The 20,500-nt window shown below is 46.9% G+C and overlaps 1 protein-coding gene across 1 annotated transcript in view; it reads left to right on the top strand.

The window, feature by feature from the left end:
- Nucleotides 1-20,500, top strand: part of ctdp1 (CTD (carboxy-terminal domain, RNA polymerase II, polypeptide A) phosphatase, subunit 1) — a 299,871-nt gene that overhangs the window by 15,870 nt on the left and 263,501 nt on the right. The gene's annotated exons all lie outside the window — the stretch shown is intronic.

Genomic DNA, 20,500 nt, shown 5'->3' with positions numbered 1-20,500 from the left:
CTCGTAAATTTCTGGTCCAGTGGAATGAGTCAGAAATGACTTTCCCCCTCCGCCCTGCTATTTTTTCCTCTTTGTTTTAAATAATTTTGAAATTCGATAAACAAATGCAACAACTTCATTTAAAAAATGTCCCATTTTAAAACGACAGTTGATGCTGAGTAAGGAGACAGTAGGGCCGATGACTAAAACGTTGTTCAAAGAGGTAGATTTTGAGTGAGCATCTTAAAGGATGAGGAAGTAGAGTGTAAATAAAGGGGTAACTCAGAGAATATGGATTAGTATGGCAGGACAGGGGTTAGAGAGGATAGCATGACTTGAATAAAATGAAAGTGTACAAAGAATGGAATGCTTTGGGGGAAGAAAAGAAAGCTACAACCACATAAGTAATTTAGTTATGGATATAATTGTATTCTAGTAAAGACCTATTGGATAAACAAGGTAAAAAATCCATTGTATTGAGGAATGTGATTAGATTTGTACAAAATTGAATATACTCATCTGATTAGACCTGTATAAAAGTCAGCTGATGCGATTAAATCTGTATAGACTTGAAGGTACTCGTATGATTAGATCTGTATAAAAGATGGCTGTAACAGAACAACTTTGAGTAGATCCTTCTGATCACCCCAATGGCCACTGTAAGCCCAAAATACAGTAAATATTGTGTGGCTTAGCTGCGATGTAGGTTGCTCCTTAAATTTTTCTTTTACAGGAGTGTGAGCGAGAGGTGGGGAAAATGCGAGTGAGTGTGTGTGAGAAAGATGGACATGGTTAGAGAAGGAATTCCAGAGCTTGGGGCCTATGCAGCTGAGGGCGAGACCACCAGTAGTAGGACTATTAAAATTGGGGGTTCTCCAGCAGATGGAGTTGGAGGAGCAAAGCTACCTCAGAGGGTTGTGGGGTTAATGGAGGTGATAGGAAGGCGTGAAGCCGTGGAGAGATTTAAACACAAGGGTGAGCATTTTTAAGATCAGAGTGTTGTGTGCCCAGCAGCCGGTGCCGACCAGTGAGCAGAGGAGCGATTAGAAGAATGGGATTTGGTGCAAATAAATAAAAAGGAGAGCCGCAGCCTCACCTCTCTGTTACTGATCTCAATCACACCTCCCGAAAATGGCAGTGTCCGCCACCCGTCTACAGCAAAGGATACACGACAGGGTGGAGTTTCTGGAAACTAATGTATTGCAAGCAAACAAGAGTCTGAGAAAGTAGTGCTCTTGAAGTATTGAATAATAATTGGGACCCTTGAGCCTGTTCTGCCATTTGTTAAAATCTTGGCTGATCACATAGTGACCTCAACTCCACTTTCCTGTTCGCCCTCCAATTAACCCTTCGACTCCCATCATCCATCAAAAAATCTACCCAACTCTGCTTTGAATAATTTCAGTGACTCAGCCTCTGGATCAGAACGCGGGAGTCACAAAACCATCTTGCTCCATTCCCCAACCCTGTCCCTGTCTCAGCTCATCCCCTGCTGATCTTGATGTGTCAGGTTTACATGGGGTAGGATGAGGGAGACTAACCAGGAGCGCTTTGGGATAGTCAGGCCTAGAGGGAAGAAAGACATGGCTGGCAGTTTCGGCAGGGACAGGGTTGGGGAATGGAGCGAGACGTTCTTGTGACTCCCGTGTTCTGATGCAGAGGCCGAGTCACTGAAATTATCCAAAGCAGAGTTGGGTACATTTTTCTGAGGGGTGAGGGGAGTCTAAGGGTTAATTGGAGGGCGGACAGGAAAGTGGAGTTGAGGTCACAGTGTGATCAGCCAAGATCTTAACGAATGGTAGAACAGACTCAAGAGACCCAATTATTACTCAATAGTTCAAGAGCACTACTTTCCCAGACTCTTGTTCGTTTGCAATACATTATTTTCCAGAAACTCCACCCTGTTCTGTATTCTTTGCTGTAGACCAGTGAGGGACACTGACATTTTCAGGTTGTGTGATTGAGATCAGTAACTGAGAGGTGAGGCTGCCAGTCTCTTTTTTATTTGTTTGTTCAAGATGTTTATTGCCCTTCCCTAATTGAACTTTTTCTCCTTCCGATCTGGATCATCATCCTTCTCCTTTTCCTTCATGTTGTGATCAGAGTCAGAGGGAGTTTATTGGGGGGGATACAGGGTCCTGAGTGCGACCATGATGGTACGCCAGCTTCTTGCGCCAGGTCCACCCACAGTGCTATTTGGGAGGGAATTCCAGGATTTTGACCCAGCAGCTGTGAAGGGACCGTGATTATATTTCCAAGTCAGGATGGTGTGTGCTTTGGAGGGGAACTTGCAGGTGATAGTGTTTCCATGCATCTGCTGCCTTTGTCCTAGATAGTAGACATCAGGGGTTTGGAAGGTGCTGTTGAAGGAGCCTTGGTGAATCGCTTAAGTCAACAATTTGAACTTACAAGTGACTTAAGCATCCTGTGGCCCTTTGCGGGAGTACTATGATACATTATTTGACAAAGAGGGAAGGAGAAATGAGGACAGATGACCAATTATTTGATCAAATGAGTAGATCTTAAGAGAAGGGAGAGAGAGAGAGAGCGAAGGAGGGAGGGAACTCCAGAGCTTTGGTTCAAGGCAGATGAAGGCATGGCAACCACTGATGCACTGATGGAACTGGGAATGCGTAGGCGACCTGAACTGGATGAGTACAGGGATCTTGAATAATTGCGAGGCTGAAGAAGATGATACGAACTGGGAAGATGCCAGGGATTGGAATTTTAGAAAAGTCTGGACACAGCTGTTGGCTTCTTTTTAAAAGAAAGCTGTCCAGTTAAATTGTTTTTTGTTTTGTTTGGAGAGCAAAAGGGAATTCTTTGGCCAAGGTGCAGTGTGAATACTGAATCCGATGTCCATTCCAGACTGTACTGCGGGCCTTCAATTTGGGTCATGTTTCAGTTGTGAAAAGTTTGCCTGTGCGTTAGAGTCCTGTTGTGACAAGAGATGAGCAAGTGGGTGGCGCAATGGCACCGTGGTTAGCACTGCTGTCTCTCAGTGCCAGGGACCCGGGTTCAATTCCAGCCTACGGTGGCTGTCTATGTGGAGTCTGCGTGTTCTCCCTGTGTCTGCGTGGGTTTCCTCCGGGTGTTCCGGCTTCCTCCCAGTCCAAAGGTGTGCGGGTTAGGTTGGTTGGCCACGATAAATTGACCCTTAATGTCAGGGGGATTAGCAGGGTAAATGAGGGTTACAGGTATAGGGCTGGGGTGGGATTGTGGTCCGTACAGATTCAGTAGGCCAAATGGCCTCCTGTGCTGTCAGGATTCTATGAAATACGTAGGTTTACGGAGGTAAAGTGGGGCGGGGAGCTGAGTGGGGTTGTGGTCGGTGCAGACTTGATGGGCCGAATGACCTTCTGTACTGTAGGCATTCTATTGAAGTACAAGGCATTGGTGGTTTAACATGGACGCATCTCATATATTTTGGAAATTATAAGGAGATGTGATTTAGGAGTTGTTACATCAGTGCATGTTCCACAGCGGCTAGCAGTATGATGGTTAATGCAATTCTTGACACAGAAGTACCCCACATGGCAAGCTGACAACATGACCTGAGGCCAATTCTTTCTCAGGGAAAAGCATTTGGAAAACCAACTTTATTTGTCTCTGAATGAAATGGCATGTGTCTGTAGGCTTTTGGGAGGAGTCCCATTGGACGGGGTTGTTTAAATTGAACACTGATCAGATACAGTTTGTGTGTAGTATAGCCTGTTAAACAGTCCGAGTGTGGTAATGAGTGTTTTACACTGGGAGAGGCGGGGGACTCTTGAGCTTATTCAAGTATGTGGGGCTCTGATTCACGCTTAGATTGATTCCCAACACCATCAGCTCATTGTTGCAGGCTCAGTATTTGTGACTGAGACTAATTGATTTGTGCCTTGTCAAGGGTCAAGCAGAGTGCACTGAGCAAGAAGATTTAAGAATCTTAAATGAGCACTAGCACTCTGGATTTCGAGGCCAGCAGCATGGCAATTAAAAATGAACGATTAAAGGACATCTACTGGTTTGCGTTTTGCTTCCAATCACATGCAAAATGCGACAGAATGGCAAGTTTATTTTATTATTGTCACAAGTCGGCTTACATTAACACTGCAGTGAAGATACTGTGAAAATCCTCTAGTCGCCACACTCTAGTGCCTGTTCGGGCACACTGAGGGAGAATTTAGCACGGCCAATGCACCCTAACCAGCACGTCTTTCAGACAAAACCAGAACACCTGGAGGAAACCTACACAGACCTGGGGAGAACATGCAGACTCCACGTGGACAGTGACACAAGGGAATTGAACCTGGGTCCCTGGCACTGTGAGGAAGAAGTGCTAACCTCCTGTGCCACTGTTGTGTATTTTGTTGAAATGTGGTTTGTAATGTTTCGAGAGGATATTGATCCTGGGGTAACGTGCAGTGAGACATAAACCTGACGCCATGCCAGTTGCAATTGTAAGATATCTATATTCTGGCAGCATGGTGACACAATGTTAGCACTGCTGCTTCACAGCACCAGGGACCCGGGTTCAATTCCGGCCTTGGGAGACTGTGAGGAGTTTGCATGTTCTCCCCGCGCCTGTGTGGGTTCACCCCGGGTGCTCCGATTTCCTCCCACTGTCCAGAGATGTGCAGGTTAGGTGGATTGGCCATGCTATATTGCCCCATGATGTCCCGAGATGTGTAGTTTAGGTGGATTGAGGGAATTGGTGGAGTGGATGAACGAGGTTGCAGGAATAGGTCCTGGATGGAATGCCCTGCTAGGAGTGAAAATGGGGTCGGTGCAGACTCAATGGGCCAAATTACCTTCCTGTGCACTGTGGGCATTCTATGATTCCAAAGTATCACACCAGGTTACATGATTGGATCAGGAGAGGCCATCAGTATCTGCTTTGTCACTAAGCTGCCTGTTTACAGGCTGAACTCCAGTCAGGAGATAAGCCAGCCTTTCCCCCAACGCGTCTAGGCAATTTCAGCAATCTGCCCACTCTTCATATCGAAACACGGGGCCATCTTTTACAACCCACCAACACCTCTTCTTTCTCAGAAGACTAAGGAAATTTGGCATGTCTGCTACGATTCTCACCAACTTTTACAGATGCACCATAAAAAGCATTCTTTCTGGTTGTATGGAATGGCTCCTACTCTGCCCAAGACCGTAAGGAACTACAAAGGGTCCTGAATGAAACTCAGTCCATCACTCAAACCAGCCTCCCATCCATTGACTCTGTCTACACTTTCCATTGCTTTGGAAAAGGAGCCAGCGTAATTAAGGACCCCACGCACCCCGGGCATACTCTCTTCCACCTTCTTCTGTAGGGAAAAAAATACAAAGGTCCGAGGACAGGTACCAACTGATTCAAGAACAGCTTCTTCCCTACTGCTGTCAGACTTTTGAATGGACCTGCCCTTCATTAAGTTGATCTTTCTCTACACCCTAGCTACGACTGTAACACTTTGTTCTGCACTTTCTCATTTCCTTCCCTATGAATGGTATGCTTTGTCTATATAGCGCACAAGAAACAATACTTTTCACTGTATACTAATATATGAGACAATAATAAATCAAATCAAATTTAAACCCCTCTGACCTGCACTGTCATTCAAGGAGATTGTGGCTGATCTGTGCAGCCTTGGCCCAGTTCTTTGACCACGGGGACAGGTCCTGCCTCCAGCCCATGTCTGCTTTGAGCAACAGCAGTGGAACAGGGTTGAGGAGAAAGAGACTTGGCTGACCTTCCCCAGTTTGTGTGCCATCATCGAATCCTTACAGTGCAGAAGGAGGCCATTCAGCCCATCAAGACTACACTGACTCTCTCTGATGCAGTGTCTTACCCAAGCTTTTTCCCCACCCTATCCCCATATCCACGTACTCTAACCATGGCCAATCCACCTAACCTACATATCTTTGGTCTGTGGGCTGATCAGATAGTCATTGTAGAGGCATCGAGTCATCTCATTAGGGATCGGGGCCTGTTTGAGTAATTCTAGCTACTCACTTAGCAAACTCGTCACTCTTGTCAAGAGCTCGTATTTCCCTTTTTATAAACCTAGCACTGTTTTTAGCTGAGCAGTAGCACTCTCGCCTCTCGGGCAGTAGTTTGTGGGTACAAATCTCAGTCTCAAGCACATAATCCAGGCTGACATTGCAGTGCGGTGCTGGGGGAAGTGGAGCTATGTCAGAGGCACTGTGATATTAACTCGAGGTCTTGTATATACATTTTTCAGATGATGTAAAAGATTCCATAGAACAACTCGAGAAAAAAACTACACTACAACCAACATCACTTTTTAAATAAAAAAGATAACCATGCGGAAAGGTTGTTTCCACGTGCAGGAGAATCTAGAACTAAGTTTATTTATCAGTGTCACAAGCAGGCTTACATTAACACTGCAATGAAATTACTGCAAAATCCCCTAGTCGCCATACTCTGATGCCTGTTCGGGTACACTGAGGGAGAATTTAGCACAGCAATGCACCTAACCAGCACATCTTTCAGACTGTGGGAGGAAACCGGAGCACTCGGAAGAAACCCATGCAGAGACGAGGAGAATGTGCAGACTCTGCATAGTCAGTGACCCAAGCCAGGAATCGCACGTGGGTCCCTGGATGCTGTGAGGCAGCAGTGCTAACCAATGAGCCACCGTGTGTTTCAAAATAAGGGTTGCCCATTTAAGCTAGAGATGAGGAAATTCTCTCTCAGTGGATTGGGAGACTTTGGAATTCTCTCCCTTGGAAGGTGGCTGAGGCAGAGTCTTTGGATAAGTAAAGGCAAGAGTTGTTGGACTCTTGATGAGCAAGGTGGGGATGGTAGGGGGGGAGTGGAAGGTGATTCAGGTGGAAAACGTGAAGTTGAGGTTAAAATTAGATCAGCCACAATCATATTGAATATTGGAACAGGTTTGAGGGGCCAAGTGGCCTACTCCTGCTCCTAATGGCTATAAAATAATGAGCGGCACAAATCAGCTAGATAGTCAATATCTTTCCCTAAAGATAGGGGAGTCTAAAACTAGAGGGCATAGGTGTCAGGGGAGAGATACAAAAGTGTCCAGAGGGGCAATTTTTTCACACAGAGGGTGGTGAGTGTCTGGAACATGCTGCCAGATGTAGTAGTAGAGGCGGGTACAATTTTGTCTTTTAAAAAGCATTTGGGTAGTTACATGGATACGATGTGTATAGAAGGATATGGGCCAAATGCGGGCAATTGGGACTCGCTTCGAGGTTTTAAAAAAAAAGAGCTGAAGGGCCTGTTTCCATGTTGTAAACCACTATGACTGTAATGTGGGAGCTTGCTGTGTGAAAATTGCCTGCCGTGTGAAAATTGCCTGCCGTGTTTTTTCCCTATGTGAATCAAAGACTACAGATGGAGTTTCTATGTTCTCTCCCCTCACCAATGGGAACCGTAGCGGGCGGGACATGGGCCATGCAAAGGTCTGTTTGCCTCAGGTGGGATTTTTCAACCTTGGGGTGAGTGCAGTTGGAAAATTCCACCATACATTTCAAAAGTACTTCATTGGCTGTGAAGTGCTTTGGGATATCCTTGGGTTGTTTAGGTATTATCTCAAATGCAATTTGTTCTTTCAGTCAAGTTTTTTTGCGCAGTTGTATCCAAGATCAGATCTAATCCTTATCTTCCATATAGTTTGATCTTCCATTGCTCCTCATGTGATATACTTTTGGATCCATAAGTCGGTCGAAAACTGTAACCCAGCATACTTGCTCCATGGCTGCAGTGTTTTAAAAAAAATAATTTTAGTGATGACAACAAGCACTTGCATTTATATAGTGCCTTTAATATAACAGTTCTGCTTGTATACATTTCGCTGCGCCACAATGTAGGAGGGATGTGAATGCATTGGAGAGACTGCAGAAAAGTTTCTTAAGAACGGTTCCAAGGATGAGAAACTTCAGTTATGAGGAGAGATTGGAGAGCTTGGGACTGTTCTCCTTGGCGGGGAGAAGGCTAAAAGGAGATTTGACGGAGATGTTCAAAATCGTGAGAGGACTGGACAGAGCAGAGAGAGAGAAATTGCTTCTGCTCATGAAGGAATCGAGAATGAGAGGGCACAGATTTGAAGTGATTTGCAAAAGAAGCAAATGTGATGTCAGAAAAGAACTTTTTCACCCAGCGAGTCATTTGGGATCTGGAATGTGGTGGAGGCATTCAACAGGGTATTTTGGCCTTGGAGGGAGTGCAGAGGAGGTTGATACTGGAGTTGAGGGGGTTGAACTATGAAGAGAGGCTGAATAGACTGGGCTTGTACTCGTTGGAGTTTAGAAGGATAAGGGGGGATCTTATTGAGACGTATAAGATGATGAAGGGGATGGATAAGGTAGAGGTTGAGAGGTTCTTTCAGCTCAGAAAGGACAGCCTCAAGGTAAGGGCGGGGGCAGTTTAGAACAGAGTTGAGGAGGAACTTCTTTACTCAAAGGGTGGTGAATCTCTGGAATTCTCTGCCCGTTGAAGTGGTGGAGGCTGCCTCGCCAAATATATTTGAGACATGGGTAGATAGGTTTTTGGTAGGCAAGGGGATTAAGGGTTATGGGGAGAGGACAGGAAAGTGGAACTGAGCCACTTCAGATCAGCCATGATCTTATTGAATGGCGGGGCAGGCTCGAGGGGCTAGATGGACTACTCCTGCTCCTATTTCTTATGTTCATACGTATTGGATCATTGTTTCTATTGAAATAATGTTCAGGGACATGGGGGCGGGGGGAGAGAGAGAGAGAGAGAGAAACAGAGTATTGGCAATAAGTCGTGATGCTCATTTGGAGAGTGATGGGCCAAATGATCTCCTTCCATGCAGTAATAATTCTGGAAGCAGGAGATTGCTTGTAATGCTGACCCGTACCTTCTATCAAGGCCTCCTCGCAATTTCACAGTGGAGGTGGCAGGTTTTGATTTTTGATTTGATTTATTGTCACATGTACTGGGATGCAGCAAAAATTATCGTTTCTTGCGCTGTATACAGACAAAGTAAACTGTTCATTTTGATTTTATTATTGTCACATATATTAGTATACAGTGCAAATTATTGTTTCTTGCGTGTTACACGGGTAAAGTATACCATTCATAGAGACAGAAAGGAGAGAGTGCAAAATGTAATGTTACAATCATAGTTAAAAGAGTTGGAATGAATTTTTAGGAGCGTAAAACGAGAGCAGAAGATAGAATTAGAAGATATGCTGGGCATAGCTTGCAAGGAGTTGCCTTGCTCCAGAACCATCTTGAGCATAGAGTACATAGGGGAGAAGGAAAGGGGGTAGTGCAGAATGTAGTGTTACAGTCAAAGCTAGGGTGCAGAGAAAGATCAGCTGAATATAAGGTAAATTCTGTACATAGACAAAATGTGAGATTTTTTCACATCCTCTTCCTTGTTCAAAACCTGCTACAAGGTAGGTTGGTATACTGGAGAACCCAACTATTTGCCTTTTCGATAAGCAGGCCAACTTCTGATAGTCCAAGCAGCCCAAAGTGACTTGTACGATTGAATCCGTAGTTGGCAAATTTTGAATTGGCTTAAGTGTGCTTTGATCCAGCTGGATTCCCAGTCTTTCCAGATGTATCTTCATACATTAACATTGAAGTAGGGAGACTCTCATAATCATGTTGACAAATTCACAAATTTACACAATGGAATAGATTTAGTTAACAGAACATGCTTAAAACGAGAAACCCATTTTCCAAATTAATGGTTCAGAACAGTATAATGTATATCAGGTTATTGTCACTCGGGTATAAGTTAGTACCAGAGGACCCCTGGAAAATAAGCGCATAGCCCATTAATATTAACGTGTTGTGTATTGCATAGTATGTTTTGCTTTCCTGCTACCACAGTGATTGGTGAATCTCTATTCAATGTTATAAAGCCCAAATATTTTCTTGTAGCATAAATAAAGCATAGGTCGAAAGCTATAATATAAAGCTGTTGGGGATTAAAATGCCTACAGTGCAGACATATCACAAGACCGGTACTGCACTTCAGTGAATCTAATGCCCCATCCCTGTGTGTTCACTTTGGAGTAAGAAATTTCCTCCTCCTATCCAAATGCAACTGGAAACAAGGATTGTGATTGGCCTCATCCTTGTTTCCAAATCCTTGCGTGAACTTGCCCCTTCCCTCTTCCCTTCCCTCTACAACACTCTGAGATCTCTGTCCTCCAAGGCTGACCTCTGGTGGATCCCCAATTTTCAACACAACTCCATTGGGGCCTGTGCCTTCAGTTGCCAAGACCCTAAACTGTGAAGTCATAGAATCCCTACAGTGCAGAAAGAGACCATTTAGTCCATCGAGCCTGCACTGACAACAATCCCACTCAGGGACTATCCCCGCAATCCCTGCTAATTCTCTTGGCACTAAAGTGCAATTTTCTATGGCCAATCAGCCTAACTCACACATCTTTGAAATGTGAGAGGAAACCCCCTCCCTCAACCTCTCCACCTTGTCATAGTGCTTACAACTTGCTTCTTTGACTGTGCTTTCATCCACCCGCCCCCACATCTCTTTCTGTGATAGTCTGTTTGATGACATTCCTGTGAAACACTGTGGGATGTTTATTGCACTGTGCCAATCCCAGGTGTCGCTCTCTAACCTATATGTGCGGGACCCAAACTTGTGCTGACTCATCATATTGGTGCCGCAATGTGGCATTTTACAGCTTCCACCATATGTAATTTGCAGCAGCAATTTGTTAAATGTGAGCCACGTATTTGTGGTTTGTGTTGTTTGCTGTGGCAACCTGCAATTTTCAGAGAAGTGCCCTGTAGGGTATCTTTAGCACTTGAGTAAATATTGTAGATCGGTTGGGACTCCCAGGGATCGGACAGGAGCGCCAATTGTTGACTGAAGGAATGGGCTGTTGCCAATTTTCACCATCTTCACAAATCAGGGTTTTTTTTTGTGGAAGTCTTTATTTATCTTTTATTCCCTTCAGTTTCCAAGCCACCGAATGATTTACAGACAGTGGCATTTTATGAGATGAGTAAAAGAACAGGCCTGTAACACTAACCCCAAAGTCCTTCTACTTATGTTACGAAGCAGAGGTTGATCCCCTTTTGAGAAGCCAGGCCGAATCCCCCAAAGAGGAATACCGTGCTTGGTAATCTGTTAAGTGTTTGGGAAGGAGTCTGCACATATCTTCCATTCACATTTAGAGGTTCATTAACAAACTCAGTTTAAGTGAATAATTAACAAAGCGAGGTAGTCCTCTTTTTGTAGTGGGGAGACTAATGTGCCCAGAGACTTCAGTTCTGGGCCCACTAATATTTATTAAAATTACCGTGTGTGTGCATTATGAAGCTCCGTGCACATTTCCGGTGCAGAGCTGACAGTGCTGGAAATCTGGCTCTGGGAGATGTGCCGAGGGCTGGATAACCAGCACGGATCACGCTAATTTTGTTTAATTCCCACTCCCGCCTTCACAGGTTTTCTGTTCTAAATATTTTTCTTGCATTTATTGAACAAAATACAAGAACGGTGCATGTCCCTTCTGTTATAGCACATTTGTATCCTGTTAAGGTTGCATGTTAGCTTTATTCACCATGGATGTATGGTGTGCCAATAATGTCTCAGTAGGTTCCTGAGACATATTGCTGCTAACAGTATGTTTGATGACCCTTTTAGAGCTTCGGTGTTCTCCGGTTGAACATTGACATTGGCCCTCTTGACTAGGCTCACTGGCGATGTTGCACAAACAGGTCAATTAAAAAAAAGAAAGTGCCTTTTAATATACTCAGATCGTCTCAAAGTGCTTCCCAGCTAATGAATAATATAGTGCTGTGTAGCATAGTGTCACAGACTGAGTTTGTGTTCCTTTCTGCTGCCCATAGTCAGTGTGTTGGAAGATAAGAAGTGTGTGTTTTCTTACCCCCAGAGTGAGATTCCCAGTTAAATAATTCCAACAGCAAGCTTTTTACGAGTTTTAAAACAAAGAAGATGATTTGTTATTACCCACTTGTACAGAGCTTTGAAAACGTGACATCTCCCTCACTGGTCTCACACTCTCTCTCATGCTCGCAAAGATTAAATACAGATGAGGGTTAAAGAACATGGTTGCAACTTATAATGACGTGAATCTCCTGCGTGGCAGGCCTGTGGTTTCTTAGATGGATACAATGCTTTAAAATTTGAAGATCTAGGAAAGCAAAGCATTCTAACTCAGTAAGCTGTGAGGCTTCTAATAGTCGACGATCCAGGAGGTTGGACCTTAGGTGATTTGAAGTTGAAACAGGGTGCACCCCCTTCCCCCTGACTTTGAACTTATTTCTATTATTTATTTCTTTGACTGCTTGGCTGGCTTATTTGATGGCCTTTGGTGGAATGTGTCTCATGCGCTCCCCCTCGCACACAACCCTTTGTGCACTCGTCCCACCGCCTTGCGTGCTCGTCCCCCCAGCCCCCGCACCCTCATTCCCCTGCTCCCGCGCGCCTGAATCCCCGCCCCCCACATGCCCGTTCCCCCCCCCATTCTGCCCCCGGCCCCCACACCTATGCACGCGCTCGTCCCCTCCCGTCCCGCCGTGCCCCCGTCCCTCCGCCCCGCCCCCGCGCGCCTGTACCCCTCTGCCCCTGCCCCCGTGCGCCCGTACCCCCGTCCCATCCTGCGCCCGTTTTCCCCGCCCCCCCCGTCCCATCCTGCGCCCATCCCCCACGTCCCACCCTGCCCCCGGGTGTCTGCCCCCACGTGCCCGTCTGCCCCGTCACCCCTATCCCTCACGCGCCCGTCGCCCCCATCCCCGCGCGCCCATCCCCCCTGCCCCCGCGCGCCCGTCCCCCCCGCCCCCCCGTGCACCCGTCCCCCCTGCCCCCCCGTGCACGCCCGTCCCCCCCCGTTCCATCCTGCGCCCGTCCCACACCCTGACCCTGCGCGCCTGCTCCCGTCTGCCTGCCCCCGCGCGCCCGTCTGCCCCTGTCACCTCTATCCCCCACGTGCCCGTCCCCCAAGTCCCCCCTGCTCCTCCGCGCGCCCGTTCCCCCCTGCTCCTCCGCGCGCCCGTTCCCCCCTGCTCCTCCGCGCGCCCGTTCCCCCCTGCTCCTCCGCGCGCCCGTTCCCCCCTGCCCCCGCGTCCCCCATGTGCGTGCCCGTCCCCCATGCGCGTGCGCGCCAGTCCCACTCTGCCCCGTCCCGCGCGCCCATCCGCGCTCACGCTCGCCCTGCCCCCACGTGCCCGTCGCCCCGCCCCGTCCCCATGCGCCCGCCTCTCTCTGTCCCGCCCTGCGCCCGCCCCCATCCCCCTCAGTTGCCCGGTCCGCGCGCCCGTCCCCCCAGCTCTGCATGCCTCCCCCCACCATCCCTGGCCCCATGCCCCCTTGTCCCATCGCCCCCTCTCGCTGCCCCCCTCCGTTTCCCCCCCACCACCTTGTTCGTTTCCCCCCCCGCTCCACCAAGTAGTGTCTGCTGGTTTAACAGCAGGCAGCCAGACTGGTGTGACATTCTCAAGTTTAAAGTGTTTTTTTGCAACCGAAATGTGATGTCTCTTTATTCCAGTCATCCTGTGTTGTTGTTTGATGCCTCAAGAGATTGAGACAGCTGGTGTCTTTATGATTGAGTGACCCATTCAATTTGGGATTGCCCTTTGGAATTTGTTTGGGCTGAGGGCATTGATACAGCATCAATCCGGAAACTGCTTCTTGTTCGCTCTTCAGACAGGGTTTTGATCTATTAAAGAATTCAGGTGTCCCTTGAGAGGCCACCTTTTACCTTCTAAACTCCACTGAGTACAGACCCAGAGTCCTCAAACGCTCCTCATCCATCAAGCTTTTCATTCCCGGGATCGTGAACCTCCTGTGGACCCTCTCCAGCCATCTCCCTTCCCTCTCCATCTGACCCGGTCAGTATTTCCTACTTCTCCTTCCCTTCCTCAGCCGCATCTGGCTTTCCCTTTGACAGAGAGTGAATTACTTCTGAAATGCCGTCATGACGACCAAAGCTCCTGTAAAGCAACAGTGACCGGATGAACTCTTTTTAACATAGCAAAATACCGCGGATGCTGGAATGGGAAATCTCAGCAGCTGCGGCAGTATCTGTGGGGAGAGAAAAGCAGAGTTAATGTTTTGAGATTGCACGATCCTTCTTCAGAATTATAGAGATGGGGCAAAAAAAAGACTATAAATAAGAGGGTGTGCAACAGTTGGAACAGTGATTCATGCCAGCTGGGAGGGATTGCAACAAAATTTAAAGTTTATTTATCAATGTCACAAGTAGGCTTACATTAACACTGCAGTGAAGTAACTTGTGAAAATCCCCCAGTTAACAGTCTGGCACCTGTTCGTAGAATCCTACAGTACAGAAGGAGGCCATTCGACCCATCAAGTCTGCACCAGTCGCAATCCCACCCAGGCCCTATCCCCGTAACCCCACATATTCAACCCGCTAATCCTTCTGATGCTAGGGTGAATTTAGCACGGCCAATCAACCTAACCATCAAGTCTTTCCGACTCTGGGAGGAAACTGGAGCACCCGGAGGAAACCCACGCAGACACGGGGAGAACATGCAGACCCAAGCCAGAAATCAAACTCAGGTCCTTGGCACTGTGAGGCAGCAGTGCTAACCATTGTGCCACCTAGCAAAACATAGGAACCAATGACAGAAGGCCCAACGGGAGGGGAAAGAAGGGTATTTACATAGGTGTAGAAATAGGTATAGGATATAAAACAAAGGGTGAAGATGGAGGGGAAAGGTCACAGTCTAAAACTATTGAACTCGATCACAAGAAAGAACAGAAAATGCTGCAAAATTTCAGCAAGCCTGACAACATGTGCGGAGAGAGAATAGAGCCAATGTTTTGAGTCAGGATGACCCTTTGTCAGAGCTCCTTCATATCTGTGTGGAGTCTGCATGTTCTCCTTGTGTCTGCGTGGGTTTCCTCCAGGCGTTCCGGTTTCCTCCCACAGTCCAAAAATGTGTAGATTAGGTTGATTGGCCGTGCTGAATTAACCCTAACGTCAGAGGGATTAGCAGGGTAAATATGTGGGGTTATGGGAATAGGGCCTGAGTGGGATTGTGGCCAATACAGACTCGATGGGCTGAATGGCCTCCTCCTGCACTGTAGCGTTTCTGTGAGTCGATGACGTCTCCGAGAATGGATTGGAGCTTCAGTCAGAGGTGAACGGATTCAGCGAGCAGCCTCTGCTGGCTTAGAAGCAGACTCCTTCATTCAGATCCTGGATTGTTATGATTGCATTAGCCATTCAGTAGAATGTCTAAAAAGCCTTTCAAAATCCTGGCTGCAGTCTTGCTTTACCCAGGGGATTCTATCCATTTGGCTGGTCCCAGTGTTTTGTTGGTATTGAATAATTTCATGACTCTGCCAAGTTGAGAGGCAGTTTAACTGGCTTTGTAACTAGGCCGGAGTGTTCAAGGATAAACAACTAATGTACCCCATATGCAATTTCCTGATTTTTTTCGTTTAAAGCCACTTATTAGAATGAATCATGGAACTGATACAGTGCAGAAGGCGGCCATTCGGCCCATCAAGCCTGCATTGACAGCAATCCCATCCAGGCCCTACCCTGCAAACCCGCCTATGTACCCTGCTAAGGACCCCACTAAGGGTCAATTTAGCATGGCCAATCCACCCAACCTGCACATCTTCGGACTGTGGGAGGAAACCGGAGCACCCAGAGGAAACCCACGCAGACACAGAGAGAAACTCCACACAGACAGTTACCCAAGCCGAGAATCGAACCCGGGTATCTGGCGCTGTGGGGCAGCAATGCTAACCATTGCCCTATTATTGTTTAAAATCCTGCCAACACCGGCCCCCCCAACCTGTCACGGTTTCCTTGGTGGCGAAGGGTGCAGATGACGGGAAACTTCATTGACATTGCCAATGGTAGGCTGCCTCCATGCCGCAAAGCACACCACAGGGGCAGTGTGAGCAATCCCACCCTAGAAATCTATCTGGTTCCTTCTTAAACACATCAGCCTTCACAGCCTTCAGTGGTTGAGAATTCCACAGGTTCACCCCACTCTGGAGTGAAGAACTTTCTCCTCATCTTAGTGCTAAATAGTCTGCCGTGTGTCTGAAACTGTGACCCCTTCTTCTAGACCTCCCCCAGCCAAAGGAAATAACACGAGGTGGCACAGTGGTTAGCACAGCTGCCCCACAGTGCCAGGGCCTTGGTTCAGTTCCCAGCTTGGGTCACTGTGTGTGTGTGTGTGTGTGTGTGTGTGTGTGTGTGTGTGTGTGTGTGTGTGTGTGTGTGTGTGTGTGTGGAGTTTGCACATTCTCCCATGTCTGCGTGGGTTTCCTCCAGGTGCTGCAGTTTCCTTCCACAGACCAAAGATGTGCGGGTTAGGTTGATTGGCCATGCTAAATTGACCCTAGTGTCAGGGGATTAGGAGGGTGAATATGTGGAGTTATGGGAATCGGGCCTGAGTGGGATTGTGGTCAGTGCAGACTCGATGGGGCGAGTAGAGATTCTGCACTGTAGGGATTCTGTGAGCATCCCTGCATCTAGTCTGTCCAGCCCTGTCAGAATTCTAAATGTTTCAATGAGATTCCATTGAATACAGGGGCAGTCAACCTAATCTTCCTTTGCACAGCAATGCTGCCATCCCAGTAATCAGACTGGTGAACCTTCACTGCACTCCCTCTATGGCAAGTGCATCCTTTCGTAGATACGAAGACCAAAACTGCACACAGTACACCAGGTGTGGTCCCACCAAGGCCCTGTAGTTTGGCTTCCTGTAAATGGTAGGTTGTTGCATAAGGTTAAATCTCTCAGGATCCAGGGCAAGGTATCTAAATGGGTTCAAAATTGGCTCCTCGACAGAATAAGAAGTCTCACAACGCGAGGTTAAAGTCCAACAGGTTTATTTGGTAGCAAAAGCCACAAGCTTTTGGAACACTGCCCCTTCTGACTTCTTACTGTGTTTATTCCCAGTCCAATGCCGGCATATCTATATCATTCTTGACAGAAGCCAGAAGGTGATTGTAGAGGGTTGTTTTTCAAGCTGGAGGCCTGTGACCAGTGGTGTGCCTCAGGGATCAGTGCTGGGTCCACTGTTATTTGTCACTTATATTGTCATCCAGATCACTAATATAGGAGGCATGGTTAGTAGGTTTGCAGATGACACCAAGATTGGTGGCATAATGGACAGTGAAGAAGGTTATTTCAGATTGCAATGGGATCTTGATCAATTGGGCCAGTGCGCTGATGAATGGCAGATGGAGTTTAATTTAGACAAATCCGAGGTGTTGCATTTTGGAAGATCGAACCAGGGCAGGACTTAATCAGTTAATGGTAGGGTGTTGGCGATATATCTCCAAGTCAGGATGTTGAGTAGCTTGGAGGGGAATTTTGCAGGTGATGGTGTTCCCTTGTCCTTCTAGATGGAAGTGGTCGTGGGTTTGGAAGATGCTGCCTAAGGATCTTTGATGACTTGCTGCAGTACATCTTGTAGATAATACACTGCTGTTACTGAGCGTCGGAGTTAAAGTTAATTTATTAGTCGCAAATTGACTTGCATTAACACTACAATGAAGTTACTGTGAAAACCCCTACCTGCCAAACTCTGCGCCTGTCCGGGTACACTGAGGAGAATTTAACATGGCCAATGCACCCTAACCAACACGCCTTTCGGACTGTGGGAGGAAATCAGAGCACCCGAAGGAAACCCATGCAGACACGGGAGAACGTGCAGACTCTGCACAGACAGTGACCCAACCTGGGAATTGGACCCGGGTCCCTGGCTCTGTGCCAACCCCTGTGCCATGCTGCCCCCAGTGGTGGAGGGAGTGGAGGTTTGTAAATGTGGTGCCAAGTTGCTGTCGGAAACTATCCCTAATGCACTCAATGAGTTTGATACAGAGCCTTTCTTTACGAAGAGAGTTTATTGACCTTGTTCAGTCTCCTGGCTCTCCTCCCAGCCCCAGTTATCCCCTGTCTATATGTGCTCAGAGGGCTTAATTAATCAATGTCCTCCAACGTGTATCTAGAACGGTATAATTAAGATACCATTAACAATTGGCAGTTATAAACATTTCTCCAGTGAGAGTGAGTTTATCTAATGTTGCTAATTGTTTTTAAAAAGAATTCTCCTTCACATCCGCTAGTACCATCATCCCTCCACAGGTGTGTAAGCATCTAATTTTATATGTTACGTCATCGATCTGTCTATATGATCTGCCAGCATCTTGATACACTTGAGGAACCACTGATGAGGTGGTACTGTTTAGCTGGAGTATTGTGCTTGGTTTTGGTGTCCTTATCTGAGGAAGGATGTCCTTGCCATAGAGGGAGTGCAGCGAAGGTTTACCAGGCTGATTCTTGGGGTGGCAGGTCTGTCATATGAGGAGAGACTAAGTCAGTTAGGATTATATTCACTGGAGTTCAGAAGAGTGAGAGGGGATCTCATAGAAACTTAGAAAATTGTAATAGGGTTAGATAGGGTAGATTCAGAAAGAATGTTCCCAATGGTGGGGGAGTCCAGAACTAGGAGTTGTAGAAACATAGAAAGGAACAGGAGGAGGCCATTTGGCCCTTTGAGCCTGCTCTGCCATTCATCATGATCATGGCTGATCATCCAACTCAATAGCCTAATCCTGCTTTCTCCCCATAACCTTTGATCCCACTCGCCCCCATAATTTGAAGGTAAGGGGTAAACCTTTTAGAACTGAGGTGAGGAGAAATTTCTTCACTCAGAGGTTGGTGAATGTGTGGAATTCACAACCACAAAAAGTAGATATAGCTCTTGGGGGCGAAAGGGATCAAGGGATATGGGGGGGAAGGGGGAATCAGGATATTGAATTTAATAAGCAGCCATGATCAAAATCAATGGTGGAGCAGGCTCAAAGCTCCGAATGGCCTCCTCCTGCTTCTAGTTTCTGTGTTCCTGTGCTACTGCGTGTTAGCCCCTGTTTTCTCCCATGGCTCCTTACCCAATTTTCTGCAGCCTTTTAGGGGATGTGCGGTTGGTATCTGTGATGCCCCCAGCAGATGCTTGACCCTGGTGTGCAGTTGTGCCACGAAGCCAAGGAGACCAGATTGCCTGAAGTCAGCTTTCCCATCCCTTCCTTGGCTTGGAAAGCGTGGCTTATGGGAACCCCAAGGGAGGCTCCCCAAGGGCAAAACTGAGGAGTTGCGAATTTATTTTCAGCGCCTACATTTGCAGTCTCCCCTCAAATGTGCATCCCCCATGGTAAGAAGTCTCACAGCACCAGGTTAAAGTCCAACAGGCTTATTTGGTAGCAAAAGCCACAAGCTTTCGGAGCACTGCTCCTTCATTAGGTATGTGGGAGTTCTGTTCACAAACAGGGCATATAAAGACACAAACTCAATTTACAAAATAATGGTTGGAATACGAGTCTTTACAGGTAATCAAGGTTTAAAGGTACAGACAATGTGAGAGGAGAGAGGGTTAAGCACAGGTTAAAGAGATGTGTATTGTCCCGGCTGGAGACAGTTAGTGAGATTTTGCAAGCCCAGGCAAGTCGTGGGGGTTACAGATAGTGTGACATGAACCCAAAATCCCGGTTGAGGCCGTCCTCATATGTGTGTGGAACTTGGCTATCAGTCTCTGCTCAGTGACCTTGCGTTGTGTGTTGAAAAGGCTGCCTTGGAGATCGGCATCTCCACATCATCCCCAGTGTGACAGAGGGAGTTTGCCATTACTAATTTAGATCAAGCTGCTCGCAGTTGGAAACATAACCTTGACCGGCTGGCTACACTAGACAAAATACCTTTAATCACTCACCATCTGATGTGCTTGGAGCAAGTGAACTCCCTAATTACAGTGCAGAATTTGCTGATGAATGTGGGCATGGAAAGGTGTTTGATTTAATCTGATTGAACCACTTGAATTGTAGGAAAGTTTATTTGGTTAAATTTCATTCGTGGTAATGAAGTTGGGAGGGTTGATGTACAAATGTGAAATGAAAGTGAGTGACCAACATTACTGCAAAGTTGTGCTACAACACTTCATATCACCAAAGTTAGGGGAGTCTCCAACTAAAGAGCATAGGTTTAAAGTGAGAGGGGAAGAGATACAAAAGGATCCAGAGGGGCAATTTTTTCACACACACGGTGGTGAGTGTCTGAAACAAACTGCCAGAGATAGTAATAGAGGCGGGTACAATTTTGACTTTTAAAAAGCGTTTAGATAGTTACATGGATAAAACGGGCGTAGAGGGATATGGGCCAAACATGGGCAATTGGGACTAACTTATTGGTTTAAAAAAAAGGGCAGAATGGACAAGTTGGGCCGAAGGGCCTGTTTCCGAGCTGAAAACCTCTACGGCATTTATATTGCAGCAGATGCACTAGTGGCAGGCCCCAACTCCAGGGGCTGCGTTGTAAGTACAAGCAGAGCCTGTTGAATATTAGTCAGGAGGCCTTGTGGACCCGAAGCTCGGGTTCGAGTCCAAGTACCAGGACTTGTTGGCGATGGAAGGAACATTAATAACATGGTCCAATAGACTGATAAACAGCTTGGCAATCCTTCCCCTATTTTCCAAAGGGTACAAAAAAACAATGTGGATGTGAAGATATGCTAACAACAATAGTATTAGCCAGTGAGTTGGACATG

Source organism: Carcharhinus amblyrhynchos, chromosome 8 (assembly GCF_965287045.1).
Source record: "Carcharhinus amblyrhynchos chromosome 8, sCarAmb.v2.hapA, whole genome shotgun sequence".
NCBI lineage: Eukaryota > Metazoa > Chordata > Chondrichthyes > Carcharhiniformes > Carcharhinidae > Carcharhinus > Carcharhinus amblyrhynchos.
The sequence above is the reverse complement of the archived record's forward strand: the minus strand, read 5'-3'. Positions and strand labels throughout refer to the sequence as shown.